Source organism: Pelodiscus sinensis, chromosome 2 (assembly GCF_049634645.1).
Source record: "Pelodiscus sinensis isolate JC-2024 chromosome 2, ASM4963464v1, whole genome shotgun sequence".
Taxonomy (NCBI): domain Eukaryota; kingdom Metazoa; phylum Chordata; order Testudines; family Trionychidae; genus Pelodiscus; species Pelodiscus sinensis.
This window is the reverse complement of record NC_134712.1, coordinates 235,955,904-235,981,200: the sequence shown is the minus strand read 5'-3', so window position 1 is coordinate 235,981,200 and position 25,297 is coordinate 235,955,904. Positions and strand designations below refer to the sequence as shown.

Below are 25,297 nucleotides of genomic sequence, written 5' to 3'. Positions count from 1 at the left end.
CCCATTATTTCACTCACCTTGTTATTTTGAAATAAGTGGAGTTATTTCGAAATAACTCCCGATTGTAGAGATCCCTGAATTCTTGCACATTGAGCACTGAGAAGGTGCAATATTAGTTAGTGGAAGGGCAAGACTCATGAAAGAGGAGCAGAAGTACCTGGCTGTGTGGGACTGGCTGTACTCCAGAGTCTCAGATGAGATATCTCTTCATCTTGGCCTATCTCTGTCTAGTGCACCCTAGTGGTCCCTCTAAATTTCAAGGAGATGTTCTGAAGGCCTAAATCATCTTGAGATTATTCACAGAAGATTAGCTGTGTTAGCCTGTAACTTTAAAAACAACAAGTAGCTCTGTGGCACCTTAGAGACCAACAAAAATATGTATAGTATCATGAGCTTTTGTGGGCAAAACCCACTTCTTCAGATGAGCTTGAGTGGAGGAAAAAAAGATGAGTCAGTTTTTTGAAAGGATTTAAGTACAGTCAAACCTGTGAAACATTATTCTTGTTGGACAGCTCCCTGTTTTAAGAGGCTACTTCATGTATACCCAGTGTATGCAATAATCTTCCAAATTTATCAGAGCACTGCCATTAAGCATCAGTTGTTAATTGTCCTGAGTGGTCACTTTGACATGTGTATCCAAAATAACTACTGCATATTTAGGGATATTTACATTGATTCAAGTCATGCCCATTGTATTCTTATTGATGGATTGATTATTGATTAATTTCTTCCATTGAAATGGTTAATTGGAGTTTGATCTCTTGAGGACTATGGCATTGAGACTATTGTCAGTATCATTAGAATGATAGACCTGAGGAGCACAGGAAAAGCAACAGCAATTTCTCTCAAGATCCTTTATTAATCCACTATGCATTTAGACAAAGAGCAGATAGAAAGCTAAAATGCTTAGCCCCACTCACATCTGACATTTCCTGTCAGGGAACCCTGGAGTGTCAGTTATTATCTTCCTCACTGTTATCTTCATCATCATCACCATTGGTTGTCACTGACATATGCTTGTGCATTTCCCCCCAGAACATTTCCTCCAGCTGGACAACACCTTTTATCCGGAGTTATATTTACATCCACTAAGAATTATACATATGCACAAGCTTTCCAACCCCCTTTTCCTTCTCCATACCCCTGTTTTCCATAGGCTAGCTGATCCTTTTTACTCAATAACATTTACATTCAATAGTTACCATAGCACCTTTTGGTCAGTTTAGAATTCCCCAAGACGTTATCATCTGTCATCTTGTGGTACTAACTGATACATTATTAAAGATGTGCATAAAGGGGTTTTAAGACAGGAGAGAATCAGTCTTAAATTGCTGAACATTAATTTTGACTAATGCTACATTCTAAAAACAACTGGCATATAAGATATCCTGTGAAGTAAGTAGATTTAGCTAAGCTTCTACCTTCATACCCTTACTACTTAAGAATCTGCACTAGATTTTCATTTCAGGGAAGATTCTATTTTCCATGGCTGCAATGGCAACAGCATGAATCTTTGCATTTATTACCTTCCCATAGCAACCTGACTTTTGTACAGTGACTCACTGAAGCCTGAGGTCACTGAGTAGGAAGGTTTCAAAGGCCTGCTCAGGAAGCATAGTCACTGTCAGGAATTTCTGATATAGATTATCTCTACCTTGTGCAGCTGAGCTGCTGACAAAGTGATTTCACAGGAGATCTCTCTGTATATTTAGAAAGTGATTCACTCAGTCCTCGGTGACAACATGCATTGGAGGCATTCATTGCAACAGTGAAAAAACTCATCACATTGCTAAATACTTTTTTTGTGCTGCCAGGATAACAATAAGAGAGCACCTACACTGCAATTAGATTTCCATGACTTGCCTCTGTTAGCTCTCTCAGGTTTGTGGGACTGTTTAATTGTGGTGTAGAAATGCAGGCTCCTGTGCTCTGGGATCCTCCCACATCTCAGGAGGTATCCTGGAAAAACAGTGTAGACATAGCCTCAGGGTCATAGAAACCAGGCTCTAGCCAAGTCCAAACATCTATACTGCAAACTAAACAGCCCCTTAGCTTGTGCCTCATGAACCCACATTCATGGTCGGGGCTAGTAAGTTTTTTAAGAGCCATGTAGACATGTCTTCAATACCCCTCCAAAAGGCTTGGGGGTATTGCTTGGATGGTCATGTGAAGCTTCTTGGTTTTTATCTACATCTCTTTGATTTAAAAATCAAGCTCCACGTCTCACAATTTCAGATTTTAATTTGCAGTAATGCCAGGCTTATATAGGACTATAACGGGGTTTAAAAGAGAACTAGATAAATTCATGCAGGTTAACTCCTCCTCATGGAATGAGGAGTAACAGTTAATTCGAACTAAGGACTTAGTTAGAATTAACACTTCACTGCCGCGTGTAGCCGCACGCCAGTGAGTTCGGGTTAGTGAAATTTCAAAATGGCGACTGGACGAGAACATGCAAATAAAGCCTGGGATATTTAAATCCCGGGCTTCATTTGCAATTCTGATCACCTCATTTGCCTACCTAGCTCGAATTAACGAGCTAGTGTAGACACACCCTCAGACTTCTGGTCCTGACCACCTAAGATACTGCCTTTCTCACTATGTATGCAGCTTCACAGTCCTTGGAAAATATTTTCTGAAGTCCCTAAGGGTATGTCTACACAGCAGTATTATTCCAAAATTACTCACATTATTTTGAAATAATAGGTAGTACGGCTACACAGGAAACTGGTTATTTCAAAATAATTTTGAAATACCGGGCTTCTTACTCTGACTTTTGTAATCCTCATTTCACGAGGAGTAAGGGAAGTCAAAGGAAGAGTTTTCACTCTTTCTTTGACTTCCTGCAGTGTAGACAGTGCCAAAAGCTAAGGTAAGCTACTTTGACTTCAGCTACGCAATTAATCTTAATTCAACATTGTCCTGTAGTATAGACATACCCTAAATGGGACATACCAGTGGAGCTGCTCAGAAATTCTCCATGATTTTTTGGTTGGTGAATTTTGCTTTGTTGGAACAAAAATGTTCAGAAAAGGGCAACAAAAATTATTAGGGGTTTGGAATGGATCCCATATGAAGAGAGATTAAAAAGACTGGGACTTTTCATCTTAAAAAAGAGGAGACTAAGAGGGAATATGATAGAGGTCTATAAAATCATGATTAATATGAAAAAAGTGAATGAGGAAAAGTTATTTACTTATTCCTACAGTATAAGAACTAGGGGCCACTAAATGAAATTAATAGGCAGCAGGTTTAAAACAAACAAAAGGAAGTTTTTCTTCACTCAACCTGTGGAATTCCTTGCCAGAGGATGTTGTGAAGACTAGGACTTTAACAAGGTTAAAAAAAAGAGCTAGATAGATTCGTGGCGATTAGGTCCATCAATGGCTGTTAGCCGGGATGGGTAGGAATGGTGTCCCTTGCCTCTGTTTGTCTGGAAATGGATGACAGGAGAGGGATCATGTGATGATTACCTGTTGTGTTTCCTCCCTCTGGGGTATCTGGTATTGGCCACTGTCAGCAGACAGGATACTGGGGTAGATGGACCTTTGGTCTGCCTCATTATGGCCTTTTTTATGCTCTTATATTCTTATGAAAGATTGTTTAACTTCAATAAAGGCCTGGCAGAAAGCGGGCACATTTTTAAACTTGCCTGGTTTGCTGCCTGCCTGGTTCTACTGTAGCTCATTTGGCTGGCAACCTGGGAGCACAAAAGTTTATATTTGTATAATTACAAGCAGTGTGACCCACCCTAGTGAGAGCACAGTTATAACTAGCATTAGTGAGCATATTACAGTATAGCCATTTCCACTGGGGAAGGGGAACAAACTAAATGATAGAAGGCACCTTTGCAGCGATACAGCTATATTTACTTTTAATGTATGCAGAGGCCCATCCATAGCATCTGATTGTCACATTTGATAAATCAAAACTGATGTAAAACCCTATTACTATTTTTAAAGCATTTCAGTGAGGAAATATAGGTGCATCACTGCCATCAAGTCATTAGAAACTCTAAACACGCCTTTGTAAAGACACCTACTCTTATGCCACATATTTAAGGGACTTCCATAATCCCCCACCCACCCACTTCACTTGCTGTAGTATCTGAGCACTGTGAGGTATGGAAGTTCTATAATCTATATTTTACAGAAGGGGAACAAAGACACAGAGGGTACGTCTACACTACAAAGTTAGTTCGAACTAACGGACGTTAGTTCGAACTAATTTTCCTAGGCGCTACACTAGCGCTCCGTTAGTTCGAACTTAATTCGAACTAACGGAGCGCTTAGTTCGAACTAGGTAAACCTCATTTTACGAGGATTAAGCCTAGTTCGAACTAGCTAGTTCGAATTAAGGGATGTGTAGCCCCTTAATTCGAACTAGTGGGAGGCTAAGGCTTCCCAGGTTTCCCTGGTCGCCACTCTGGCCAACACCAGGGAAACTCTATTGCCCCCCTCCCGGCCCCGGAACCCTTAAAGGGCCACGGGCTGGCTACACAGTTTGTGCCAGTTGCAAGGCTGCAAGCACCCGTGCCAGCAGACCCTGCACCTGCCACAGGATGAGCCAGCCACCCGAGTGCTCCCAGCCCTCCACTGCTCCCCAGGACCAGCCTGGCAGCTCCCAGGAGCCTGCCCGGGGGCGCAAAAGGCGGGCGCCCGCTTGGTCAAGTGTGGAGATCGTGGACCTCATCGAGGTTTGGGGGGAAGCCTCCAATGTCCACGATCTCCGCACTAGCCACAGGAACGCAGCCGTCTACGGCCGTATGGCTGCCAGCTTGGCCGCCAGGGGCCACCAGCGCAGCCGGGAGCAGGTCCGCTGCAAGGTCAAAGACCTGCGGCAGTCCTAGTCCCGGGCCTGCCAGCCAGGGGCCGACCCAGAGGCCTGCCCCCATTTCCACGCCCTGGACCGCCTCCTGGGGGCTCATGCCGTCCCTGCCCCCCGGAACGTGATTGACCCCGGGGCAGAGGGCTCGCTCCTGGAGACGGAGGAGGAGGAGGAGGGCTCTGAGAGCCAGGAGCCTGCCGCCAGCCTGCCCGGGACCCGGGACCCCCGAGGCACCCCACAGAGCCGCTCGCCTGCGTCATCTGAGGCCGGGGAGGCGTCCACCTGTGAGTACCATCATGTTCCCCTTATGTGTACCGGGGGCTGGGGCGAGAGGGAGCCCTGGGACCGTGCGCCTGGGCCTTGCCCACCACGGAGCAGCAGCTGGGGATCCTGCAGGGGCCCTGGCCTTGCAGAGGGGAGCTGGGTTTCACACACCTGGGCCCGTGGGGTAATTGACCGCTGGTCTTGTTGCACCACAGCTGCAGCACCTGGGCCTGCAGGGCACACCACACCGCCTGCAGCAGCTGCCCGTGCCCGGGCAAGCAGGAGAGCCAGGAACGAGGAAGAGTATCAGCGGCGGCACCTCCGGTTCATGGACCACCAGCTCCGCACCCAGGACCACTGGGTCCAGGAGGACCTGAGGCTGCGCCGGAGGAGTCTGGAGGCCCTGGAGGAGCAGGGCCGTGCCCTGCGAGGCCACCTCCAGAGCCTGCTCGACCGCTTCCCATTTCCTCCTCCCCCTGCTCCCCCTGCTCCTCCTGCTCCCCCTGCTCCTCCTGCTCCTCCTGCTCCCCCTGCTTCCCCTCCTGCTCCCACTCCTGCTTCCTCCACACCCCCTGTCCCTCCTGCCCCCCCCCACAACCATTTCCCACCAACGCCCCCGGACCCGCAGTGTGGCGAGACGGGAGAGGCAGCCGGACTCCCACCCCTGAGCTTTCCTTTCCCTTCCTCCCTTCCCTCCCCTTCTAGCTCCCTCGTCCCAGGTTTCCCCCTCCCCTCTCCCACCCTCATTCCTCCCTTCCACCACCCAGTTCTGTGAAATAAACAGACATTTTTGTTTCAAAAACAGGTGTCTTTATTTGACAGTAGGTAGGGAGGGGAAAGGGGAAGGGGAGTAGGGTGGAAGAAGGCCCCAGTGGGGCATGCAGGGAGAGGTCAGTCCTCCTCCTCCACCAGGAAGCTCTCCCGCAGGGCTTCCCGGATCCGGACGGCCCCCCGCTGGGCTTCCTGGATGGCGGCGGTGCGGGGCTGACCGTAGTGTCCAGCCATGCGGTCAGCCTCAGCCATCCAGGCTGGCAGGAAAGCCTCCCCCTTCCGCTCACACAAATTGTGGAGCACACAACATGCTGCCACCACGGGAGGGATGTTGTGCTCGGCCAGGTCCAGACAGGTGAGGAGGCATTGAAAGCGGGCTTTCAGTCGTCCGAAGGCCCCCTCCACCACGATGCGGGCCCTGGTCAGCCTGGCATCGAAAGCCTGGCGGGAGGGATTGAGGTGCCCCGTGTAGGGCTTCATGAGCCAGGGCTGCAGTGGGTAGGCGGCATCCCCCACCAGGCACATGGGCATGTCCACGTCCCCGACCCTGATGTGCCGGTCGGGGAAGAAGGTCCCGTCCTGCAGCCGCTGGCACACGGAGGAGTTGCGGTACACCTGGGCGTCGTGTGCTTTGCCGGACCAGCCCACATTAATGTCCGTGAACTGTCCCCGGTGGTCACACACGGCCTGCAGGATCACGGAGAAGTACCCCTTGCGGTTGACGTACCGGGATGCCTGGTGTTCTGGGGCACGGATGGGGATGTGCATCCCGTCGATGGCCCCCCCACAGTTGGGGAAGCCGAGGGCGCCGAATCCCCGGATGACGGCGTCCGGGTCGGCGAGGCGGACCACCCTGCGGAGGAGCACCCGGTTGATGGCCTTGACCACCTGCGGAGAGAGACACAGCAAAGCGCCAATCAGTGGGGCGCCCGGGTGGCTGGGAGCGTTCATGCCCTGGCAGTGCCCCGCGCCCCACTCCTGGAAGCAACCCCCCTGGCGGCGTGTAGTACGGCCGGGACAGCCCGACCCCTCCGGTGCGGGGCGCTTTCACCTCCTCCCGCCCCCCCTTTGTCCCTGGGGCGGCCCATCCCCTCCTTGCAGCCCCCCTTCCCGCCCCCGGCTCGGTGGCCGACGAGTGCCATACCTGCATGAGCACCGCTCCAACGGTGGATCTCCTCACGCCGAACTGGTTCCCGACGGATCGGTAGCTGTCCGGCGTGGAGAGCTTCCAGAGGGCGATGGCCACCCGCTTCTGGAGGGGGATGGCGGGTCTCATGCGAGTGTCCCTTCTGTGCAGGGCAGGGGCGAGCCACTCGCAGAGCTCCAGGAAGGTGTCCCTCCTCATCCTGAAGTTCTGGGTCCACTGTCGGTCCTCCCAGCGCTCCAGGACGATGCGGTCCCACCAGTCGGTGCTGGTGTCCAGACGCCAGACGCGGCGGGGCACGCCGGTGCCGGGGCGCCGCCGCGGCTCCTCCACGGCCCCCAGGGCGGCCAGGCGGAGAGGCAGGGGGCTGACGTTCACCAGGTGGTGCCAGGCAGCCTCGAGCCATTGCTGGCAGGCTTGCAGCAGCAAGTCCAGAACGTGCACCAGAAAGTGCAGGGCGAGCCGTGGCTCCATGTTGCCACCTGCAGCAGCCCCCCCGAAGGGAAGCACCGACACAGACGGGCACAGAGACCAACGCTTTGCTGTCCCTCGGCGAGGTTGGCAAGCAAGCAGGAAAAGCTGAGAACCGGCTGTCCAGGGGGGTCCCTTTAAGCTCGAGCTTCAGATAGCCTCAGACAGCAGCCACACAAAGCAACTACTGACCTGATGCCCTGCCAGAACCGGTTTCAGCTGCCCTTAAATGCCCCCCTGCGTCCAATCAGTGTGGACGCGCTAGTTCGAATTAGCAAAACGCTAATTCGAACTAGTTTTTAGTTCTAGATGTGCTAGTTCGAATTAGCTTAGTTCGAATTAACTAATTCGAACTAAGTTAGTTCGAATTAGCGCTGTAGTGAAGACGTACCCAGAGTGAGTAGTGAAGTTGTCCAATTATTGGGGTTGTAATCATGTTGGTTTTTCCAGACCTGATGAAGAGCTCTGTGTGGCTTAAAATCTTGTCTTCCTCAGCAACAAAAGCTGGTTCCATAAAAGAAACTATCACCCACATTGTCCCTGAATTGCCCAAGGTTACCTAAGAAGTCTGTAGCTAAGCAAGGATTTGAACATGGGACTCTGGTGTGTTCTAACACCTAATACTGGATCATCCTTGCTCTGTCCAATACAATAAAAAAAATTGCTATAATTGGTATTTAAAGGAGGTGTTTTCCCCTCTAGAGGCTTCTTTCAATGCTTCAGCAAAACTTTCTGGCAACCATTGGTAACTGTACATTATCAAATTGGTCTAATCTAGCATCAACATGTTCATTGTCATTTTGAAGTCCACAGTTTCAGACCAACTGTTCTGGCATAAACAATTGTGTTCCTATTCTGATGGCATGAGATGGCATAAGTGGAGGTGGAGGGGAAATGTTTACCATGACTCATTCTAAGAAGGAGGATACAAATAAAACCACTGATATAGTGTTTGCAGCTGCAAAATATTCAGAAACGCCACAATCTCATCAAAATGACCCAGGCAGTCATTGCCCTATTGATAATTGTTATTTCAATCATCATCTCCAGCAGTGACTAGAAACACTTATCCACAGCTAATAAATGTGTTTCAGAATGTATTCATCTGAAACTAAATGGCTACGTCTACACTGGCCCCTTTTCCGAAAGGGGCATGCTAATTTTACAGGTCGTAATAAGGAAATCCGCGGGGGATTTAAATATCCCCCGCGGCATTTAAATAAAAATGTCCGCCGCTTTTTTCCGGCTTTTAGAAAAGCCGGAAAAGAGCATCTACACTGGCCCCGATCCTCCGGAAAAAAGCCCTTTTCCAGAGGATCTCTTATTACTACTTTGAAGGAAAAAAAAAAAGCGGCGGACATTTTTATTTAAATGCCGCGGGGGATATTTAAATTTCCCTATTACGACCTGTAAAATTTGCATGCCCCTTTCGGAAAAGGGGCCAGTGTAGACGTACCCAATGAGTGTTTCCTTGAATACAACATTTTCTTTTAGGTAGAGAGAAGGCCCCTCCTTCCCCAACACACACACTTTTCTTCAAGCACCTGGTACATTCTTTCTTCTCTCTTGGGAATGTTTTCTCCCTAAAAAAGTCTTTTGCTCACTCCCTCTCTTGAAGGCTTTAGGAGTACAAACAGTCCAACAGAGTAGATGGGACTGTGTCCCTGACCCTACACCCCCATCCACAGCCAGATGTGACTCTCAGCCAGCAGGCAGAACAGAAGGTTTATTGGTTCACAGAGACACAGCATAGCTTAGTATCAATGTTAACACAGGAGCCAGGGCAGACAGCATTATTCCTCTTGGGGGGAAGGGGCTCCTGGGCCCCACACACCCTTCTCCTGCTCCAACCCTCCTCTCTCCTGCTAGCTCCGCTGCAACTCACTCTTCTCACAGGCCCTACCCTGCTGCCTGGAGTCAACCCTGCCTATCCTGGTCTCCCTTCCGGGCCAGGAATTGTTATCTCCTGTGTCTGGCCCTCAGGTGTCTAGGCCCAATATACATGTGGAGTGAGTCATCCTCAGCTTCTCCCACCTCATGGAGAGAGTGCTGCAGGGAGGAAGGAGGGAAGACAGGACCGAGGTACACATACACACACACACAGCACAATACAGCACAGAGTGAATGTACAGCATCCCCATTATGTCATCGACTGACACAACAGATCCTCCTGGAGCTAGAATATTGGTTCTTTGTACTTCAGTTTGCTCAGTTTCTTTCTGAAACAACTATTCCTGAAGTTCTGTTCTAAATTGTGGCGTTAAAGAAGAATATAATTAGACCCTTAAAAATAGATTCCTGTTCTAAATTAACTCACCAGTTGCATGCCAGCAACAAACTTTTTATACTATTTTGTTTCCTACTGAAAGACAGGTTTCAGATACCGGCTGCCATAACACATGCTTTCACATAGATTGCAAGACAAGACATTTAGGCCTAGATCATCATTACACTATACATATATCTATATTTACAGTGGTGGGTAGAGTACATCAGAATTTGACGGTATGTGGAATACATAGATGAGATTACTTACTGTGTAAGCTCATTGGGACAAGGACTGCCTTTCCATTATGTGTGTATACAGTGTATAGCATAACTGGATCCTGATTCTTGGCTGGTGATGCCTAGCACTACTGCAGTGCAAATAAATCTGTTGAAAATAAATGAATCATTCAATAAATAAAGCCAAAGATATAATTGAAAAATGGAGAAAAGTATTTTACTGAAATCTATGGGTCTGCAATTTCTGTTTAATGTTTCTGGTCTCACATTTCCCAGGCAACAATTTGAGATAATGCATTTGGGCTGAAAATTATAGAATCTTTTTTAGTGAGGCTGCTAAATACTTTGAAAAATAAAACACTCCTTTTTGGAGGGGACTGAATTGAATGCAATTACTGCACATACACATAAAGCAGTAAACAGAAATCAAGCACTGGAAATAAAAACATATACATTGTGATAGAAAGAATGATTGTGGTAAATTGATGAATATTGATGAATATTTTGATTATACCATTGTTTAGCTCTTAAGACTGATGAAGACAGTTGCTATTCACAGAACACTGGGGTACTAGTCAAATATACAAAGACCATGGGCAGGGTTCCATTTCAAGTGGTATTTAGTGCAATGAAACGAGTCAACACAACACTGTATATATTCCACATTCTGCATTCCTTTAATTAGAGGAAGAATCCATTTGACTACTATTATTTTAGGAATAAAGAAAAACACGCCAGCGAATCAATACTTTGCCTAGTGGAAATAAAACTGTTTGATGGGAAAGTGACTTGTCAGTGATCAACTGGCACATGTGATAATAATTTAAATATTTTTGTCTTGGACTTAATGGGTTTCTTCAAAAAGTGTAGAACTTACTATTTTTCCCCATGAAAGATTCATAGATTCAAAAGCCAGATGGGACAGTTATGATTATCTATTCTGGCCAATAACTTCTAGCTATTGGATCATGTTATATTTTTCCCTGATAAACTGAAGAGCCTGTTATTAAATATATCTTCCTCAAGTAGGTATTTATAGATAGTAATCAAGGTCACCCCTTAGCATTTTCTTTGTGAAGCTAAATAGATTGAGTTCTTTGATTCTACCACTATAACAATTTTTTTCTAATTCTTTAATTCTCATGGCTCTTCTCCTAACCTTGGCCAATGTATTGGATATCTTTCTTGAATGGTAGATAACCCAGAAGTGGGTATGCTATTCCAGCTGTGTTCTAACACACAGACGTAAAATAATTTCTGTTTTCCTTTTCAAGATTCCCCAGTTATCCATTAGCCCTTTTTGCCAAAGCATCCCTTGGGAGCTCATTTTTAGGTGATTACCCACCAGTACCCCAATTTTTGTGCGACCTTTAACAGTTATATTTGTTTTTTTCTCCCAGGTCATTGATAAAAGTTTGATAGCATAGGGCCAAGAACCAATTCATGCAGAATTCCACTAGGAATAAACCCATTCAAAGATGATTCCACATTTACACTTTTTGACTTGTCAGCTAGCCAGCTTTTAATCCATTAAATATATGCCACATTCATTTTATATCATTCTAATTCTTAAATGAAAGTGTTGTGCTGAACCAAGTCAAACACAGAAGTTTGAAATATCTCACATCAACACTATTATCTTTATCAATCAAACTTGTAATCTTCTAGGTTTATAAAAAATAGATCCTGCCAAATGATATTTATTGGCACTAGTTATATTACTCTTCTTTAATTCTCTATTATCTTGCCTGGGAGAAGTGTCAGATTGTCAGGCCTATAATTAGCTGGGTCATTTACTCTTTTTTAAGTATTGGTACAACATTAGCTTTCTTCTGGACTTCTGAAATATCCCCAATATTTCAAGTCTTATTGAAACAGTCCAACAAGCTCTTCAGCCAACTCTTTGATAACTCTTGGATGATACAGACTAACAAGGATATCCCTCTGAGATTCTTAGATGCAAGTTATTGTGATTTGCTAATTAAATGTCTAACTTTATTAGCTTTTATTTAACATCATCATGATATACTGTGAATGAAAAGAGTGGTGTAATATAAGTACATGATTTGTGTTTTTCTCCTTCAAGTACAGAATGAAATTATTTATTGAACACTTCTGCCTTTTCTACAATATTGATACTGTATTTCCACCATTTCTATCTGGGAATGGATCAATAAAAATATTTGGATTTTTTTGTTCCTAATAAACTCCTTCTTATTGTCTTTAATACTGCTGGCCATACATTTTTACCATGTGTCCCTTTGATTCCTATATCATTTTTCTACAATTCCTAGCTTCTGATTTGTATTAATTATTATAATGTCTCCTTTTTTCCATTTGTTTTTGTTTATAGTAAAATAGCTGCCTACACTTTCCCTCTAAACCAGTTTGGTTTTTAATCAATTCAGCCCTCTTCCTTGATTGTGGCATTCTAAATTCTTAATTAGCATTCATATTTATCCATTTGAATTCTTCCTTCCTGGTGCTTTGACTCATAATTGTTTTCAGCTTTGTGAAAATGGCCCTTTTAAATCCCTGAATATCTCTGTCTCTATCTCTGTTTCTCACAGGTCTAGAATTTATTCTGTTTGCACATTAGAAAAGTGATCATAACTTGATCACTTGTACCTAAGTTACCATTAATTTTTAGTTCCGTGATCAGTTCCTCTATCTGTCAAGATGGTGTTTAATAGAATTCTCCCATGTTAGATGCAATACTTTTTGAGTTAGGAAATTATCATCTATAATATTTAGAAATTTCAGGGATGCTTTGGTACTGGCACCACGAATTATTCAGCACGTCACTCATATTGATGTTTCCCATGATCATTCATAAGGAACCAATGATCCTGTTTCCTATTGTGATTTGGTGGTCTGTAACAGATATTTAATAATACCCCATCTTATGCTTTTATCTGTCATGACACTGAGCCAGAAGAATTCAAGATGAACAAGAAGTGTGTAGGAGTAGGAGTATATTAAGATGTTGCTATTTAACAACTTTTATAGCAATTTTGGCTACTTCACTAGAGAAAAGGCAGGGATAGCATTTCTGGCCACAGCTGTTTTCACTAACAACTGTGTTGGTTTTACTGACTATGTCTATTGTACATTTAAGTATAAGTCCATAATATTGAGAAATTATGTACTGTTCAGGGATCCATAAGATCTTGGCTTAAGATCCCTCCATGATTTCCAGAAGGAGCTCATGTGATAGAAGATATCTTCCAAGGGGAAGATATCTTAGGCTATGTCTACACAGCAGCATTATTTCAGAATAACTAACGTTATTCCAAAATAACATAGTCCGTGTCTACACTACAAGCAGTTACTTCGACATAATGTCGAAATAATGTCAAGCTGGAGGACTTCTTACTCCAACTCCTGTAACCCTCATTTTATGAGGGAGAAGGGAAGTCAGAGGAAGAGTGCGCTAACTCAGACTTCCTGCTATATAGACAGCGCCAAAAGCAAAATAAGCTATGCAATTGATGTAGTTCAGCTTTAGCCCTGCTGTGTAGACATGCCCACAATGAATACATGGTTTGTAAAATACTATATATTGCAATACTGAGTATTTTGCAATCTTTATTGAGCTATTTTAAGTTTGAGTTACATATAAATCCCTGTGAAATTAATTATCTTCAGCTAAGTACCTTGGGTCTGTCTAATATCTGTTTTCTTTCAACCACTATGTTTTCACTAAAAATGTTTCATTTGCAGTAGTACAAGCAGAGTTTTACTGAATTCACTTGATTGCCATGGGAACAAATGTGTTTCTTCTGATTCATCATTGTCAAACTAATTAGTAAAACACAAGAACAAGCCCTAACCTTTCTCCATCCCCCAAACAGAACCCAAACCTTACTTATTTTGAATGCTCAACAATTAGACACAGTTCTCAAGATCCAGGCCAGAATTTTCAAGATATTTAGATGTCTAAAGAAGTTGATAAGTGACTAGTAAGCTTTTCCAACCCCACTAGGTAACTAAAACCCATTGATTTATCTGCATTATTAGGCATATAAAGACCTTAAATTTTAGCCCCAGCCTGTAAAGTCCTATCACTTATCACTGACTGAGAATTTTCTCTGCAATGTGCTGACTGGTTAAGTTTTCCTTTTTTATAACGAGTGTTCAAGGTGTGGCTGGGTGCCACTGGCTTATTTGCTGTGATAAAGGAATCCCATTACTGGCACCTGCTGAATTATATTTTTATATTTGGATCTACTCAGATATTTTACCATATACATACCAAGCACTTAGGAAATAAACATTGTAAACACAAGGACTGTAGGGAAAATCAGCTGTAGGAAGTATACACCTTTAGTTGAAATCAGTGATCCTGCTTAGCTTGTAATATTAGAATCACAACCAAAGATAGTATGGCTTGTATGAATAATTTAGCACTAATCCTGGAAATAAAGTAATGTGATATTTGGGGGAAAAATCCCCATCATTTTCAATATATGTTTCAGGAGAAAAGTTTAAAAAATAGCTGTGATCTGCATTTTTATTTGACTGTTTTTGAAAGATAAAAATTCCAATTTTGTTTTTATCCCTTCCTTTTATTTTTTCTTCAATATTGGATGTAATAGAATGAATGGCATATTGGTTCCCCCCCTTACTTTTATTTCCCTTTTTCCTTTTTGCACTCAAATATTTGAAAAGTTACTGTTGGCAACTTAATGTAGGGAATAATTCTGGACACTCTGGATGCAGGTGAAAACAAGCTGAGGATTTATTGTACACCAGCGCTGGTGGAGGTTAACCTGGAGAGCACTAGATAATCAAAACACTATAATGAATTATATAGGCAGCAGGTGGGTGGAGTGGAAACAATTTTATAGGTCCTGGCAGCAAGACGTAATGAGCACATAAGTCAATAAACTACAGAGGTTACGCAGCATCTCCGCCCATTGCCAATTAAACATCTTATCAATAATACAGGTAGTTATTTCTAACAAGCTAAATAAGCCAACATAAACAGGACAAGCATTTTAATGGCAACTTTGTTGAAATTATGATGTATCTACCGCAAGATGATCCCGCCTTGCATTGGCGTAGTCCTTGGGTTTCAGGTTTATTATCTAGGATTAAAGGAGACAGTGAGAACGACTTCCATGAAGTTTGTTTTGGTACCAGCTAGAGTCTTATCGGAGTGAGGCCCTCTTGGAATGTGGTTGCCAAGGCAAACAGGGTCATGTTAGCTGCCTGTTCTCTGTGTTCCCAGGCCTGGCCTCATATTTAGGATTTAAATGAGAGTTCTTAGCAGAATACCCTGGACTGCCTCAGTTTACCCCTACACTCAACTACAGTGAGTTTTACCCTGGGTGAATATTGACAATTTACCTTAATGTTCCTGTCTATTATTTTGCCCATGTGGCTATAATTCATGGTCATAAAACTATTAATTTTTGTTGAGCAAATCATTTTAAGATGCTTGGGTAAAAGGAAAGGACTATTCAATTTAACAATGGATATTTTAGAAGAATCCTTTTAAGTAGACATTGTTCACTACGTTAACATTGTGGAATATATACAGTGTTGGGCTGACTTGTTTTATTGTACTAAATGACGATTGAAATGGAAGCCTACCCATAGTCTTTGTTTATTTGCATGATAACCAGTTTCTGTGAATAGCAACTGTCTTCATCAGTCCTAAGAGCTAAACAAAGGTATAAGCAAAATATTCATCAATTTGCTAGAATCATTCTTTCTATCACAATGTATATTTTTTTCATTTCCATTGTTTGATTTCTGTTTACTGCTTCATGTGTATGTTTTAGCCTATGTTCAGAATCAGAAAATGCTACCACCACAATCAAAAGCATAATTTTTAATATGGTCCTAAAGAAGCAGCTAAAAGGCAGTGATATTTAAAGGATAAAGAAAAGATAGAAGTACAAATGAAAAAGAGATCAGCAAACTTCCCTTATCCAGAAGAAAGGATAAGTTATTCAAGCTTTTCCTGTCTACAGTAGAAGATGATTCAGTAAGATTGCTTTGAAGTCTAGAGCATAAGAAAGAAAAGAAGCATTTGCTCTCCAAGCAAGTGCACTTCCAATAAGAAATCAAAGGAACTAAGATTGCAAGCATCCACTACAGGTTTAGAGACGATAATTCTCACCCTGAGAGCCCTGGCATTTTTTACTTTCCTTGTTCTGTTTGTGTGTTGGAATCGATTAAATGTAAGATGATTTCGCTGGAGTTACACCAAGGGCAAATTTGGCCCACTAACTCAAAAATTGTATCTAATGATACTGAATGCCCACTTACATAGCCTAGTTCATCCCTAAGGTCTTTCCAAACTGGATATGGATTTTCACAATATATATATTAAAACAGAAAAAACACATTGTGTTCATCTAGGCTAACCTCCTGCAAAATTCAAGGAAGCCAATGGCCAGTTATAACTCATGTTTGAACAAATCAGGCTTTATAGAAAGACATTTAATTTTGAATGACACTCCCAGTGAATGAGACTACATTCTCATTCTCAGTAAACTGTTTCAATGGATAATTGCATTCACTGTAAAAATCTATATCATATTGCTAATCTAAATTTGTTTTCTCCAACTTCTAGTCATTGGATCTTGTTATAGCTTTCTCTGTTGGACTGAAGACCCCTCTACCAATTTTTTTCCCACCATGTAGCTGCTTACAGACTGTTCTACCTATTATTTGATAAACAAAATAGACCTGACTTCTTATGTCTCTTAAATAAGGCATGTTTTCTAAGCCTTTAATAATTAATTTAGCTTCTTCTGGATCCTCTCCAATTTTTCAATATCTTTCCTGAATTGTTGACACCAGACCTGGAGATGGAATTCCAGTATTTACTACTAGTGACAGTCACGCAGGTAATATAACCTCTTGATATTCCCCCATTTATACACCCAGAGTGCATCTACATTGCAGGGCTTAACTCAAAATAAGCTATGCAAATTGAGCTACATCAATTCCGTAGCTTATTTAGAAATAGGGACTATCTACAGAGCACTTATTTCAAAATAGATCACTCTTCCTATGACTTCCCTTATTTCTCATGTAACGAGGAAGTCGGAGGAAGTCGTCCTTCATCTTGACATTATTTTGACACAATTTCAAAATAACTGCCTCCTGTGTAGACATGGACTAAGTTATTTCAGAATAGCACTAGTTATTTGAAATAGTGTTGCAGTGTAGAGGTACCCACAGGGATCACATAAGTCCTTTTGGACACAGGATTGTAGCATTCTGGTAATGGAGAAAAGCAAAACATTACATACAAAATTAGGCAGGAAGTAAAGGCTACTGTGGAATATCCAAATGAAACTGCAGAGGAAATTAAGTAAGTAAAATGCAATTTCCTGAGAACACATTTCAGACACTTCATCTGTTCTAACACACCCTGGTTCTTATACAAGTACCATAGAATCTTTAATGAGCTCAAGTTGTCATATATGTCATTCCTCTGAAACACAGAACTAGTAAAAATAACTCAGAGAACAGATAAGGAGATTATCTTCATCCCCCTGCCTTCTTTTCTCATCCCTTCCCATGCATCTTCTTGTTTTCCTCGCCAAAGCATTCTTATGTTTGGGTTTCTCATTTCACTGCAAACATTAGCAACTACAGATGTTACTTCTGCTCCTGCTGTGGAAACAGATGATAACAGATGATATTATAAGTAACCAGTCTGTAGGGGAAGAAGAGGCAAAAAAGCTGGAAAGTAGCCTAACTTTTTCTCTATGACTAAGTCTAGACTACAGGCTTCTTGATCAAGAGAGTATCCACACTGCAAAAGCGCATCGAAAAAGCAATGCGCTTTTGTGCAAAAGAGTGTCCAGACTGCCTGGAAGCTCTCTCAAATAATAGAGAGGTAGCTAAGTTAGTCTGATCTTGGTAAAACAAAAGGAAAAAATATGTAGCACTTTAAAGACTAACAAGATAGTTTATTAGGTTATTTTGTTGGGCAGACTCACTTCTTCAGATCATATTCTGAAAGTGAATTGGCATGACCACATATAACAAAGAAATACAATGAAGAAAGTAAACAAATGATATCTGATTTGTCAGTTCATCATTTGTTTACTTTCCTCTTTGTATTCCTATGTTATATATGATCATGCCAGTTCACTTTCAGAATATGATCTGAAGAAGTGGGTCTGCCCCATGAAAGCTCATCACCTAATAAACTATCTTGTTAGTCTTTAAAGTGCTACATATTTTTTCCTTTTGTTCTCTCGCAAGTAAGCAATGATTGCTATGGACAGAATGGCTATCAGGGCATCTGTGTTTTTTCCTCTTCCCTCTTTTTGTGCAAAAAACCCCTGTTGCCTGTCCACACACATCTTTTTGTGTAACAACTCTTTTGCAAAAAGGAGTTATTCCTCGTAGAAGGAAGAATATCTATACCGGAAAAACCCCTCTGTTCTTTCATTTTACTTGCAGCCGTTTTTGTGCAAAAATTCTGTATTGTAGACTTAGCCTGATTGGTAACAATGCTATAACGCCTTGATGCTGCTCTCTTTCCTAGAGAGCATGAGGCAGTCACCAAGGCATATATGATAGTTCTAACTTGGACTATAGCACCTACACTTTACTAGTAATAAAACAACAAATGGTCTGGTAGCACTTTATAGACTAACAAAATATGTAGATGGTATCATGAGCTTTCGTGGGCACAGCCCACTTCTTTAGATGACCGGAATTATAAGTAGGGGATATGAAAACTCAAAATAAATAGGAAAAGGGAAAAGAGTGGGGGGAAGAGAATGATGCTCTGTCTCCTATCCCCCTTTGTTTTTTCTTTAAGTATCTGGAGAATGGGTGCTAAACCTAAGCAGATAAATATCAAAGACAATAGATAGATTGCAAAGACAGGAAGGATACCACTCAGAAAGTTTTTAGCACCTTCAGTGATAGAGTCCCCACCAAAGTGCTACCAGACCATTTGTTATTTTTTTCTGACAGGGTATGTCTACACTACCCCGCTAGTTCGAACTAGCGGGGTAATGTAGGCATACCGCACTTGCAAATGAAGCCCGGGATTTGAATTTCCCGGGCTTCATTTGCATAAGCGGGGAGCCGCCATTTTTAAAACGCCGCTTGTTCGAACCCCGTGCAGCTACACGGGGCATGAACTAGGTAGTTCGAACTAGGCTTCCTAGTAACTCCTTTCAGTAGTAATGGTAGTTCGAACTAGGAAGCCTAGTTCGAACTACCTAGTTCGTGCCCCGTGTAGCCGCGCTGCACGGGGTTCGAACAAGCGGGGTTTTAAAAATGGCGGCTCCCCACTTATGCAAATGAAGCCCGGGAAATTCAAATCCCGGGCTTCATTTGCAAGTGCGGTATGCCTACATTATCCCGCTAGTTCGAACTAGGAGGGTAGTGTAGACATACCCTAACAGACTAACTCAGCTACCCCCTGAAGCTCCTTTACTAGTAGGCTACGTCTAGACTGGCCACAAATTCCGGAAAAGGGATGCAAATCAGGTAAGTCAGCATAGGGAAATCCGCGGGGGATTTAAATATCCCCCGCGGATTTCCCTATGCTGACTTACCTGATTTGCATCCCTTTTCCGGAATTTGTGGCCAGTCTAGACGTAGCCGTAATGTTTAGCTATATGCTTACTACTGACTTCTTTTTGTCACTCTCCATGAAGTGTTCCTTGGAGGTATCCTATGAAAGTATAGCCTAACCTAATCCAGTTTCCTTTGTGAGATCTGGGAGGATCATAACATACTGTACTTGGTGGTTCTATAAGTTTGCCTTTTGTTTTGATTATAATATATCAAATGTTAAACTAAAAAGCTGTTTCATTTTTTTCAATCTTATCAAACTAATCATTTCAAGCCTATCATAAAATCATTTCTTCCTAAACATATTTCATGAAAATTAACATATTCCTGAAAAAAGTTTTGATTTATTTGTATCATCATTTTCTGACAGAAATCTATTGCACTGAAAATCTTTTGCCCAGCTTTATCAAATGGGCAACATTTTGATTTTGTTTTTGTTACTTGATGGAAGTTCTTCCTAAAAATAAAAAATAATACATATGAGTAAAAAAAGAAAGGAACATTTTAGAAATTCATGACTATTACTTGTTGAAATATTCGTATCCAGCCATATACTTCCAGATAAGTTGTTCTTTTGTACTAGGAGATAAATCATCCATTGTACAGTTTAGTGAAACTTCAGGCTGTCTATAATGAATTATGACTGAACAATGCCAATGAAATTAAGGGAAAGTTTTGTCACCTACCCATCTATGGCAGGCCCAGACAATGAAATCAGTTGAAACTATAAGAAAGAACATCATTATTAGACACATAGATGAAGGCAATGTGTTGGGGGGAAAATCAGCATGGTTTTTGTAAAGGGAAATCATGCCTCAGCAATCTATGAGAATTCTTTGAGGGGCTCAACAAACATGTTGACAAGGTTGATGTAGTGTACTTGGATTTTAAGAAAGACGTTGATAAAGTCTCTCACCAAAGTAAGCTTTCATGGGCTAAAAGAGAAGTTCAGTAACTGGTAAAAAAGATAGGAAATAAAAGCAGGAAAAATGGAGAGGTTTCACAGTGGTGGAAGATATATACTGAAGTCCCCCAACGTTCTGTATTGGTACCAGTTCTGTTCAACATATTCAGAAATGCTATGAAAAAAGTGAGAAGTGAGATGGCAAAACTTGCAGCTAATACAAAATTACTCAAGAGAGTCTAGTCCAAAGCTGACTGCAAACTGTTACAAAGGAATCTCAAAAAGCTATTTGAGCCACAAAATGACAGATGAAATTCAGTTAAGATAAATGCAAAGTAATGCACAATCCCAACTGTATATACAAAATGATGGAGTCTAAATTTCTTAATACTCAAGAAAGATCTTGGTGTCATTGTGGATAATTCTCTGAAAACATCCATTCAATGAGATGTGACATTAAAAAAATAGCAGAATGTGAGAAACCATTAGGAAAGGGATCAATAAAAAGGTAAAATCACTCCCCACACTGTCAGCCCCTCGCTGTGAAGGACCAGGGCAATGCTGTGTAACTCTTCTAGTCCACAATATGAATCCATGGTACACTCACATGGTACACGGCATGCAGTTCTGGTTACCCCATCTCAAAAAAGATATATGAGAATAGGAGATTGTACAGAGAAGGTCAACAAAAATGATTACAAGTATAGAACAACCTTCCTTTGAGGATAAATTAGAACAATTAGGTCTGTTCAGCTTGGACAAGAGACAACTGGTGAGTAATATAATAGAGTCCTGTAAAATTATGAAGGGAGTAAAGAGAGAAAAAATAAGGAAATTTTATTTACCCTCTATGAACAAAGGTCACCCCATGAAATTAATAGACAATAGGATTGAAATAAACACAAGGAAGTACTTCACACAATGCACAGGAAACCTGTGGAACTCATTGCAAAGGGGTCTTATGAATACTAAAAGTACAACTGGATCCCCAAAATTGAATTAGGTAAGTTCATGGAGGATAGGTCCATCAATGACTATCATCCAAGATGATCAGGGATACAAAGTCATGTTAAAGCTGTCCCTAAATGTCTGACTGCTAAAAGCTAGAAATGGATATGAGGGGATTTGATAAATTGCCTTGTTATGGTTATTCCCTCTGAAGCAACTAGCATTGTCTACTGCTTAAAGACAGGATACTGGTTAAGATGAACCATTGGTTTCAATTAATACAGACCCTCCATGGCTGGTCAACTGTTAAGTAATTTTTTCTGATTAAATAGTAAATTTAGTATTACCCCCATGTTTCCAGGAGTTCACTTCAGACTTTTCTAGTTAAAAATATCAGTGCATGAAAATCAACCAGGCCAAGACTAATATAATTCCTTGTTCTTTTTTTTTTTTTTAAGATAGGCCCCACCAGCGTCCTTAAGTATATTTGGCTCATCTGCAGTAGACTTGGTTGGGAAACAATTCAATGAAGATTTTGTCTCTGTTTATAAACTTTTGAAATTGAAAAAATGTAAATGCATTTCACAGCTGGTCAAAACATGAAATGAAGGTTGAGATAATTTTTGCCAAAATATTATCCATTTTTCATTGGAAAATTGAATTTTTAAAGTTTTTGACTAGTTCCAATTTGCAGAAAGGCAGAGTTTATATAGTCCCTTTTTCCAGCATGCCTTGACTCATCCTGGACTGCATATTGGCTACTCTGGAGCATTTCTCAGCAGTGCCTCAATCCTGAGGATAAGGGTAGCCCACCTTACTCTTGGAATTCTAATGTCAGGCACAAAGCAAAGCCAGTAATTCAGTTATCTTTTCCAAGCCACTGACTGTCATCTGAAGACAGCTTTACCCTTAGTAACTGTATTGCTATGCCCTGGGGAGATCCCAAAAGAAAAACTCTCGAACAAAGCTGTGCTGGCTTGTCACACAGTGGGTGGCTCATCCCTTCTGGGAGACCGGACAAGGTGTCTCACCCCATGTTATAGCTCTGGTTCAAGCCTCTATTGGCTGGGTGCTAAGGCCCAATAGCCTAGTCTGTAGTGCCCTCAATTGATAAGGCCCAACAGCTGAGTCTCTAGCACCCCAGTCTGCAGGGCAGTAAGGCCCGATGGCCAAATCTATAGTTTATATTACCCCAGGCTGCAGGGCAGTAAGATCCAGCAGCCTAGTCTATATTACGATCGGTTCACATCCCCCCAGAGGATCAGGGGAGGTAGGGGTAGTGGGACCCGTGCCCTCCCTCTCCACCAGGCCCCAGCCCAGGACCCTGTCAGAGGTAGGTGTTTCCCACCACTTTCTCGGCAGGGAATCCACCCAAAATATGCCAAGCTTACCAGGAGTCCTCCAGTTCCTCGCCCTGGACTATTTCTATCCCAGCCACCTGCTGGGGTATTCCCCATCTGCATTCTCCCGGTTAGTATCTCTCCCACTTGTCTGCTTGCCACAGTGGCTGCTGCTGGGTTCTGGCAGGAATTCCATTCCCTCCTGTGGTCAGCCCCAACTGAGCCGCTCCTCTGGCTTTTATATTGGGTCTGAAGTTGGAGCATGCCCAGTAGGACTGTGTGGGAGGGGCCTTCTCAGCCCAGCAGGCCTGGTTAACCCCTCCCCGAGCAGTGCAGAGTTGGTACATCCTGTCACATGGCCCTAGAGAATTTCCTCATTAACCTTCAGGGGCGATTTCACCACACCACCTAACTAATCAGACAAGAGAGTTGAGATACAACATATGTTAACAGCTAAGATAATGCTTATACCCATCCTTAGTAAAGAGTGTAAATGAAATTGTCATATACCAAAAAGCACTTTTAAAAAAATGACATCCTTATAACAGGGCATATAACAAACTTGCTTCTACATAGTTTCTTAAAGGTCATCCCTATTACTTCAAATTTTGGAAGTGTGACTACAGTAATTATGTTATGATGGACTTTTCTCTAACAGTATGAAGTATTTCAGAATTACCCTCAAGATGTCATATTTTATGTTCTCTGTTTAAAAGAGACTCCTAACTTCTTGAGTTCTTGTGTAAATACACAAAGCTCATCAATCTAATTAAACAACAGCACCTTGGGCCTTAAGAAGCAGAGTGAAATGGATAGCCTAGCAAAAAATCCTTCAGGGAATGAATGTAGTTGTCAATATTATGAAGATAATTAGCTTCCGATATATGCCAGAGCAAGTCTTATTTTGTCTTAAACTGTCAAATTAGATAGGTATTTTAAGTCAAGTCATCTATGAGTAAAGGTACCATTGCAAGCAAAAGGTATATTAAGAATGTCCAAGTTATGACACTGAAATAATGGATCAAATCTTTTGCAAGCCCAATGTAAAGTTATTTTTCAAATAATGTATATCCCAACCACAGAAGGAATTAAATTATAAGGATGTATATTTAGAATTGTTCCCAAATCATTTCTGGAATTCTATGGGTAATCTAATCCACTGACCCAAAATAAAGCTCTGTCTCCACTCCTTTTGTCCAAACTAAAATCTCAACCTATCTCTGGTTACATTTACACTGCAACACCATTTCAGTATACTGGAATATCCCGAAATAGCTATCCTGCATCTTCACAGCAAGCCCATTATTTCTGGGTCACTATTCTGACATGCCTATAAATAAACCTCATTCTATGAGGAGTAAGGGGTGTTTCAGAATAGAGCTTTATTTTGAAATTTGGCGCTATGTAGACTGCGCCTAATGACAAAATAAGCTATTTTGAAATAGCATTGAAATAAGATGCTCAAATTGTGTATCTGTATTTTGAGTTACAGTGCAGTGTTGACACACACTCTGACATCTTTTCATGGACATCTAGGCTACATCTACACTGCACAGTTATTTCCAAATAAGCTATTCCAGAATAGTTATTCCAAAATGGCTTATTTCAAAATAGCACATCTACTCTGCAGGGAAGCCTCAAAATTAGTCCAAGGCAGACTTTCCTAATGTAGACATGCTATCTCAATGTAGAACCCCAGGAGGAATAACTTTGAATGGCCCCGGTGAGTGGCTGTTTTGAAGTAGCAGAAGTGGAGCGTCTACTCCTAGTAAACATCTACAAAGCTACTATATTATCTTCCTTCAAAACCTTCCTTAGAATTCCCTGCAGGCATGATACCACCAAAAAAAAAAAAAAAAAAAAAGGCCAAAAAAGTTGTTACATGATTCTGACTAATATTGTTTCACTTCTTTCTGGCTTAGGACCAGTCAGAGAAAGTGCGGTTATCTGCTCCATACGTGGAATTTGTTGCCATCTCCACTTTGTGATTGTGGCAGTCCTTAAACTATGCAACACATTGTTGCAGAATGTCCAACATGAAAATGTGTTGGCTCACTGGAGGATATTCACAATCTAACCAGCGACGCTATTCGCTGACTGGAGAGTTTGGACGTCCAACTTTTACGAGGAAATACGGCATTGAACACAACATTCAAAAGAAGAAGACTATCTCCTTTTAGTCCCTTGTCTGTCTGTATTCATCTAGTGCATCATTTTATACTGATACTGGAAACTCTTTATGGCAGAGGTACTTTTTTGTTCTGTGTTTGTACTGTGTCCCGTTTGTACTGTGTACATAGTGTATACACTTCCACCTCCAACACATTCCAAAAAGCAACACATACCCTACCTTTATCACACTCATCCTGTGTGTTCTGTATTTGTACTGTGTCCCGCACAACAGGGTGCACGAGTGAAGCTACCAGGTGTGATGCTAATGTAAATACATTATATTTTCAGTAGATAAGAAACCTCTCTATTATCCTAGTTAAAAAATATCTCTCTCTTCATAGATCAAAGCCAGCTGACTGCACTTGTCCTATGATATACTGGTTG

At 42.1% G+C, this 25,297-nt stretch overlaps 1 long non-coding RNA gene across 2 annotated transcripts in view; it reads right to left on the bottom strand.

Moving 5' to 3' along the window:
• LOC142827383 (uncharacterized) overlaps positions 1-25,297 on the bottom strand; it is a 74,779-nt gene that overhangs the window by 32,975 nt on the left and 16,507 nt on the right. For both annotated transcript variants that reach the window (XR_012902109.1, XR_012902108.1), the window contains exon 2: positions 10,014-10,130. This is a non-coding gene — a long non-coding RNA (uncharacterized LOC142827383). The remainder of the gene's footprint in view (positions 1-10,013; positions 10,131-25,297) is intronic.